Source organism: Panicum virgatum, chromosome 9N, assembly GCF_016808335.1.
Source record: "Panicum virgatum strain AP13 chromosome 9N, P.virgatum_v5, whole genome shotgun sequence".
NCBI classification, from domain to species: Eukaryota; Viridiplantae; Streptophyta; class Magnoliopsida; order Poales; family Poaceae; genus Panicum; species Panicum virgatum.
Genome location: NC_053153.1, coordinates 39,589,233 through 39,596,569, shown reverse-complemented (window position 1 = coordinate 39,596,569; position 7,337 = coordinate 39,589,233). Strand labels below are relative to the sequence as shown.

Below are 7,337 nucleotides of genomic sequence, written 5' to 3'. Positions count from 1 at the left end.
CGAACTATTTGTGTTATGTTGCTAGCTTTGTTGATGATTTCAGTCCTTGTGTAAGGAGTCGTGCTCCAGCTAAAAATTCTTATGAATGTTTCAGTCAATAAGTTACCTAATATCATGATAATTTTCGATCTGGAACCCTTGCTTGCGGGTTATGAAGGTTACGCATACCTGCCGCGACGTCCACTAGTTGCTAGCAACCCGCTTGATAAATTTGCGATTCTTTCAGGCATCAGGATCGACGAAGCCTAAACGGAAACGTGGCTCCAAGAGGAAGATGGTAGGATGTACGACCATCACGGAGATCAACGAAGCAACCGGCGAGCCACTAGCCCCTGGTCAAATTAAGACGACATTTGTAAATCAATTGGGATATCTTGTTAGGGAATCCGTCCCCATAAAGTATAAGCTTTGGAAGAGAAATAAAGTCTCTGATCGACCTGAAGATATCGTGCCAGATTCAGAGAAAGATTTATTATGGAAAGAGGTGTCGTTGCACTTCAACTTTCCCCCAGGCAAAGCTGACAAAATAAAGGGATGGGCATTTAAGAAGATGGCAATTCAGTTCGCCTCGTTCAAGAAAAAATTGGTGGCAAACTTTGTCAACAAGGGCCTCACACCAGATTTTGATAAAGTCTGGAAGAAGCAACGAGAGTGGTGGAATGAATTCGTGAATTACAAGCACAGTGCTGACAGCATGGCAGCCTCGATTCAAGGCAAAATGAATGCTAGCAAAAAGAAAAACTTCCATAGACTTGGGCCCGGAGGTTATAAGGTTGCCATTCCAAAATGGGAAAAGATGGAAAATGATTTAATTGTAAAAGGAATCGTACCGCAAACCTTGAGTTGGCCCAAACGAGCAAGGTATTACTTCTATGCTCATGGAGGCACACTAGACCCCGACACTGGAATGTTTGTGACTAGCGACGTACTAAGAGAGGCTGCCCAAAGACTCGAGGACGCAATGAGGCGTACCGAAGAAGGAACCTTCCAGCCCAACAGAGAGAATGACGAGCTGACTTACGCTCTTGGGAATGCGGAACACACTGGACGGACCCGAGGCGTGGGCGTAGTTCCATGGAAATATGGCTTTTCCGGAGATCTCGAAACCTACCGAAGCCGATGCAGAAGCAAGGCAGTAGTGGCTGAGAAGATCCATAGCCTAGAAAACCGGATAATGTCACTTGAGGCAGCAGTTGGGCAACGCTCGGACCAACCAGCTGCCAATGTGGAGATCAGCCCCCCTTCTCAGCGTCGTAGCAGTGTTGCTTCCACGGAGCACCCTAATTTGGGTGCCGACATGCCGAGGGACCCCATTGACAACATCACCGTTAGGACCCAATGTGAGCTTCTGGTTCTTTATGGGAAAAAGCTCAAAGTTTGTGCTGAGGGTTATGCGGAAGTCCAAGAAGAGGGCGGGACAATACATTGCCAGCCGATTCCTGAAGGATTCGCCAGAGTCTTTGTTGACCGAATTACGGAAGAACGCTGGGAAGACATGGACCTCCCGATCCCTATAAGTTCTGAAGAAACAGAACTACAACATGCCGTACACACATGGATCGCGTGGCCAAAGTGCGATATAAGATTGGTGCAAGCAGACACAGATTCCACTCGGTGCTCAAGGCAAAGATCACCAACGCCAGCTGACAGGAATCCTAGTGTTTGCCCACCTTCTCCACCGCCTGCACGGGACCCCAGCATGGATCCGCCATCACCAGCCGCACAAAGCGAGCCAATTCCGGCATCATCACCAGCCGCACAACAGAATCAGAGTCAGCGACAGAAGGCTTACACGGTACCTTCGGTCCAGCCATCTCAAAAGCAGCAAAGAAAGAAGAAAAAGAAGGCTCCAGAAGAGGAAGAGGCAGAAGAATCGTTTCAAACCTTCTTGTTGAAGCGCAAGCTACTGAGGGAGGCTGCGAACAAGAAGCCAGAAATAGATCCGGTTGCAAAGGCACACTTTGTTAAACACTTCATTAAAGATCCCACCAAGGAGAAAGAAAGAGAGTCGGATTATGATCGGCAGATCAGAAAGTGCTACAGCAACCCCAAGAATCGGCTGATTAATGCAAAGACCGTTCCCCAGCTCGGAGAGCAGTCCAAACAATCGATCCCTCCGTTGATAGTGCCACATGAAGACTGTCCCGATGAATCAAGAGATCCGTTGACCATGGCTGGGATGATATTGCAAACTGATCTAACAAGGGCTCAATTGCTTGGGGAGGCCCTACAGAATGCCCGCGGCAGGAAAAAGTTTGTACTTGGTGAACCTTTGATATGGCCAGAGTTGCTACCATTCCTACCAACGAGAATGGCCGAGTTACACAAATGGTATGCCGTGCAATCTAAAGCTAGTAAATTAGAGATGTTCCCGGCTCGGATTAAAGATGAGCATTTCTGGCGGGGGGCAGATGATGTATATATCGAGTTTGCATCACTCTACGATTTATACCATCAAGATGCCCTTCACAAGTCCCTCGTCAGTGTATGGTGCATGTAAGTATTGTCTCTCGTTTCATTATTTTAGCCTTGTGTGTTGACTGATCCCCGTTTTTCTTGTGTCCCGTAGGTCAAAAATTCAAATTTGCCGAAAGAAGAACTTCCATAACGTCGGGTTCTTCGACCCCGATATTATACACGAGAAATCGCTAGCGCTAAATCCTGGAGACATAGTCAATGTTATATACAGGGGGTTGCGTAAGAATAGCATGTGTCCCTTCATTCTCTTGCCATACAACCATCAGTGAGTCGTTCTTTGTTAGCCTTTTTTTTCAATCCCTTCGTATTAATAATACTGTTTAATAACTATTATAATCAACATTAATTGGTTATGCGTATGTATATGCACAGCTTTCATTGGATATTGCTTTGTATTCGGATTGAGGAGCACAAGGTCTTGGTGTATGACTCGTTAAGGCAAGATAAATCAAAGTACCAAGATATCATCGAGGTGGTAAATACTGCATGGAGTCGTTACCTCCACAAACACATAGGCTTGCCCATAGGTGAAATCGAACCTCTTCATTGGGTGACTGATTTTCCGGTATGAATATACTCTCGCTACTAATGTCATTCGCAATAAACATCAGAGAAATTCTATATCGTAACTCACATTTGTCCATAGTGTTGGAGACAGGGCCAAGGAAACAACTTATGTGGATACTACGTATGCGAGTGGATCAACTCTTTTGCAAGTGAAAAAGGGCAAATGACAGTGGAGGCATTCAATGTACGTGAGCACAATCACATCTGCTCATTATTTTAATTCATTATTTTTTATTCTCATGTTTTTATCGAAAAATGTGACAGCGTTGGCGGATGAAAGAAGAACTCATTGAAATCGCTCGGATCAGGGCAATTCAAGAAGCTATATGCGGATTTCTACTCGATGAAGTCATAAATCCTAAGGGCGAATTTCATGGCGATCTCCGTCTAAGCGTCGCCCAAGAAGATCCGACGACGAGGAAGCTGATACGTTATTATAGTTGATGTGCGCAATAATTTGTAATATCTCATGTACTTTTGAACTCCTAAGTGTTCCATACATGACAAATATATATATATATATATAATATTAGTGTAATATGTTGTTCTAATAATACTGTGCAATGCAAATAGTACGACTATGTAGTCACATACGGTAGAAATACGCATAGCCATACGTATAAAAACGAAAAGAAAAGAAACATAAAGAAGAAAAAACATTTAGTGCCGGCTAGTTATACCAGCCGGCACTAACCTTGCTGTCAGGACTCAGGTGGGTTCGGGCACGTTAGTGCCGGCTAGTATTACGGACTGGCACTAACATACGCACGTTAGTGCCGGTCAGAGTAGCCGGCACTAACGTCTGTCACGTTAGTGCCGGCCATTTAGTGCCGGCCACAGGGACCGGCACTAACACGTCCTGTGACCGGCACTAATAAGCCGTTCTCCAACAGTGAGAAGGTCCAAGTTCATCGAGCATTGCAACAGCATGTCTGAATTCAAGCACAAAGTATTACTCCCTCCATTAACAGATGATAGTCCTATTTCATCTTGGTGCAATGATCAAGTAGAAGGACTTTACTTATCATCTCATTAATTACAACTCCTTGATTTCAATGTTATCTATAAATACATCAATCACTACTAGAAAACAGGCCAAACGTGGCATCAGTACCGGTTGCAAAAGCAGCTGGTACCTTTGGCCAGCGGCGATCAAAGGTAAGGGGTTTGGTACCGGGTTAAAGCATTACTGTAACACCCGGTTTATAAAAGGACATAAACCGAGCAATCATATACGTGCCAGGATCAAGTCACACGTATATACAACAGAATGAACAATATATCACCACACATATCACGTATAAAGATATAATAAAGCGAGTACGAATGTTATTTATTACATTAATGACAAAAAGTCTGATACAGAGTATGCGGAAGCGTAAAACATAAACGAAGCCTCTCGGAAGCTGAGCACCACAGGGACGTCGACTGGGAGACGAAAGCCTAGAAGTCCTCGTACTCCTGGTAGCTCCGGGTGAACTCCCTCGCATCGACAGGAACTGAGCAGCAGTAGAGTATCCCCAAAAAGGACAAGAGGAAAAAGAGTAGAGAAGGCAAGTGTGAGTACACAACTTGTACTCAACAAGTATAACACAAACTATGAGGCTCTAAGGTTGGCTGACTGACTGCATTAGCTTTTAAGTCTTAGCAAAATTTTATTAAAGCTAATTACTACAAGTTGATGAATTACCATAAATCCAGTTACATAGTAATTAATAAAAATTAATTATGAACTACTGAGAACCAAACCAAACCAAACCAAACCACCCGGGGAAACCTCCCTAACCAAAGGAAGATAACCCCACTAATCAAAAGGAGGATCTGGGCCGCTCATAACCGTGAGCACGGCTAGTATACCAGTTTTACACTCTGCAGAGGTTGCACATCTTTACCCACAAGACGTGAGCTACACTAGTTGTTCATCACACTTCCTTAGGTGAGATGACTAGCAAACTCACTACGAGGCCTTTACAAAGAATCTCGTTGGTAAGGAGTAACCGCGAGGGTGGATCGGCGACTATGGAGCAGGTCTAGTGGGCGTCAAGACACGGAGCACAGACGAGGCCACTCAGTATGAGGGCCATAGAAGCTTACCTCCCCTCCCGCCTCCCCGAGGCCGGGCCCGCTTACATCTGGCTGCTTTCTAGGACATAGACTGTCCTCACAGACCAACACTAGTCTTTTCTGCACACTTTGTCCTCACTCGTGCGCACCCGGGAAGAACTTCCTGGTCGGTCACCCATCCCCAAATTTCTCACCACCTATCACTTTTAAATACATTTTCATACTGCATTTTAATTCTGTATGCCTATAAGGATTTCCTAGCCACTTTATATCATATATATATATATATATATATCACCGTTCGCAGTAGAGGTTGACAATTATCTTTGATTGTTATGGCAATTATCTGATTTGTTAGGCAATTAATAGAATTATTGGGCATTTAAGAAATTTATTATGTAATTATCAGATTTATTATGCAATTAAATAATTTATTAGGCAATTAATAGAATTATTAGGAATTTAACAAATTTATAAAACAATTACTAGATTTTTTATGCAATTATTTAATTTATTAGACAATTAATAGAATTATTAGGCATTTAACAAAATTATCAGACTTTTTATGCTATTATCTGATTTATTAGGCAATTAATAAAATTATTGAATATTTAACAAATTAATTATGCAATTATCAGATTTTTTATGCAATTATCTGATTTATTAGGTAATTAATAGAATTATTAGGCATTTAACAAAATTATTAGGCAATTATCAGACTTTATATGCAATTATCTTATTTATTTGGCAATTAATGAAATATTGGGCATTTAACAAATTTATTAGGCAATTATCAATTTTTTATGCAATTATTTGATTTATTAAGCAATTAATAGAATTATTAGGCATTTAACAAATCCGATGAATAACTTATTGGTACCGGTTGAAATATTCAACCGGTACCAAAGACCCCGTTTAAAAAAAGGGTGGGCGCGGGTGTCGAACCCGGGCTGTGGCGCACAGAATATTTCGGGTTACCACTGGATACTCGGTGAATTCAATCCTATTGGCGGCAAAATACCTAAAATACAGAGGGTTCAGAAGCCTTAGGTACCGGTTTTAGCTTTTCAACCGGTGCCTTAGGCCCTTTTCATTTCCCGCCCGTTTGAGTCTTAAGGTACCGGGTGCGTTTATAACCGGTACCTATGTTGTGGCTAAGGTACCGGTTGGAACTTCAACTGGTTCCTTAGGCCCTCTTATGCACCGGTTGATTTTATCACCCGGTACCGAAGCCTTGTGTTATATATATTGGCGTGGCCCTTCTCTTCTTCCTCCATACTCTGCCGATCGTCCTCCGCCGCCCCTCCCCGCCCGACCCGCGTCTTCGGTGCGCCGCTGCCGCCCCGTCCCCTTCCCGCCGCCACCTCGGCCCGGCTCTTCCCCGGCCGCCTCGACGCCGGCCCCCTCCATCGCGCCGCCGACGTTGACGGCGCCACCTCCTCGTCGTTGAAGCCGCCGCCCTGCCCCCTGCACACAGCCTCCTCGTCGACGCCTCCTCCCCTACGCACCTCCTCGTCGACGCCTCCTCCCCTACGCGACTCCTCGTCGACGCCGCCACCCCGTGCCCTGCACACGGCCGCCGCCGCATCCCTTGCACCCCGCCGCCGAGTCCCCTGCATGCCGGCGCCACCGCCTCGACGCCGCGGCCCCCTCCCCTACGCCTCCGACTCGACCGCCGCCGACCCGTCGCCGCCATCGACGTAAGTGACATGGCCGCCAACGCAGCGCCCCTTTTTCATTTTTTATAATTTTATACTATTACAATGTATAATGTATAATGATTTTCATGTATAATTTTATAGACAGTAAATTAATGTTTTTCTTTTATGCAAAATTAGAGAGAATTTAGAGACATACGAGAGAATTTATAGAGAATTTAGAGACATACGAGAGAATTTATAGAGAAATTAGAGAGAATTTAGAGGATTTTCATGTAAAACTTTAGAGAATTTTAGAGACATATTTTTTTATTATAATGTATAATTTAAGAGAATTTTAGATAATTTTCATGTATAACTTTAGAGAATTTTAGAGAATTTCCATGTATAATTTCAGAGAATTCAGAGAATTTTAGAGAATTTTCATGTATAATTTTATTACAATGTATAATGACAGATAGTCCTTTTATTACTTTTTCTTTACATGTGTAATTTAGATCGTCCTCCGCCGCTTCTCCGGTAATGACAACGCATGTCAATTTTATTACTTTTTCTTTACATGTGTAATTT

The 7,337-nt window shown here is 43.5% G+C and overlaps 1 long non-coding RNA gene across 1 annotated transcript; it reads left to right on the top strand.

Annotated features, from left to right (window-relative positions):
- The first annotated feature begins 2,441 nt into the window (after nucleotides 1-2,441).
- On the top strand, nucleotides 2,442-2,905 carry LOC120688323. Its single transcript, XR_005681037.1, has 3 exons — nucleotides 2,442-2,496; nucleotides 2,570-2,743; nucleotides 2,851-2,905. It is a non-coding gene; the product is annotated as an uncharacterized LOC120688323 (long non-coding RNA).
- Nucleotides 2,906-7,337: the final 4,432 nt, after the last annotated feature.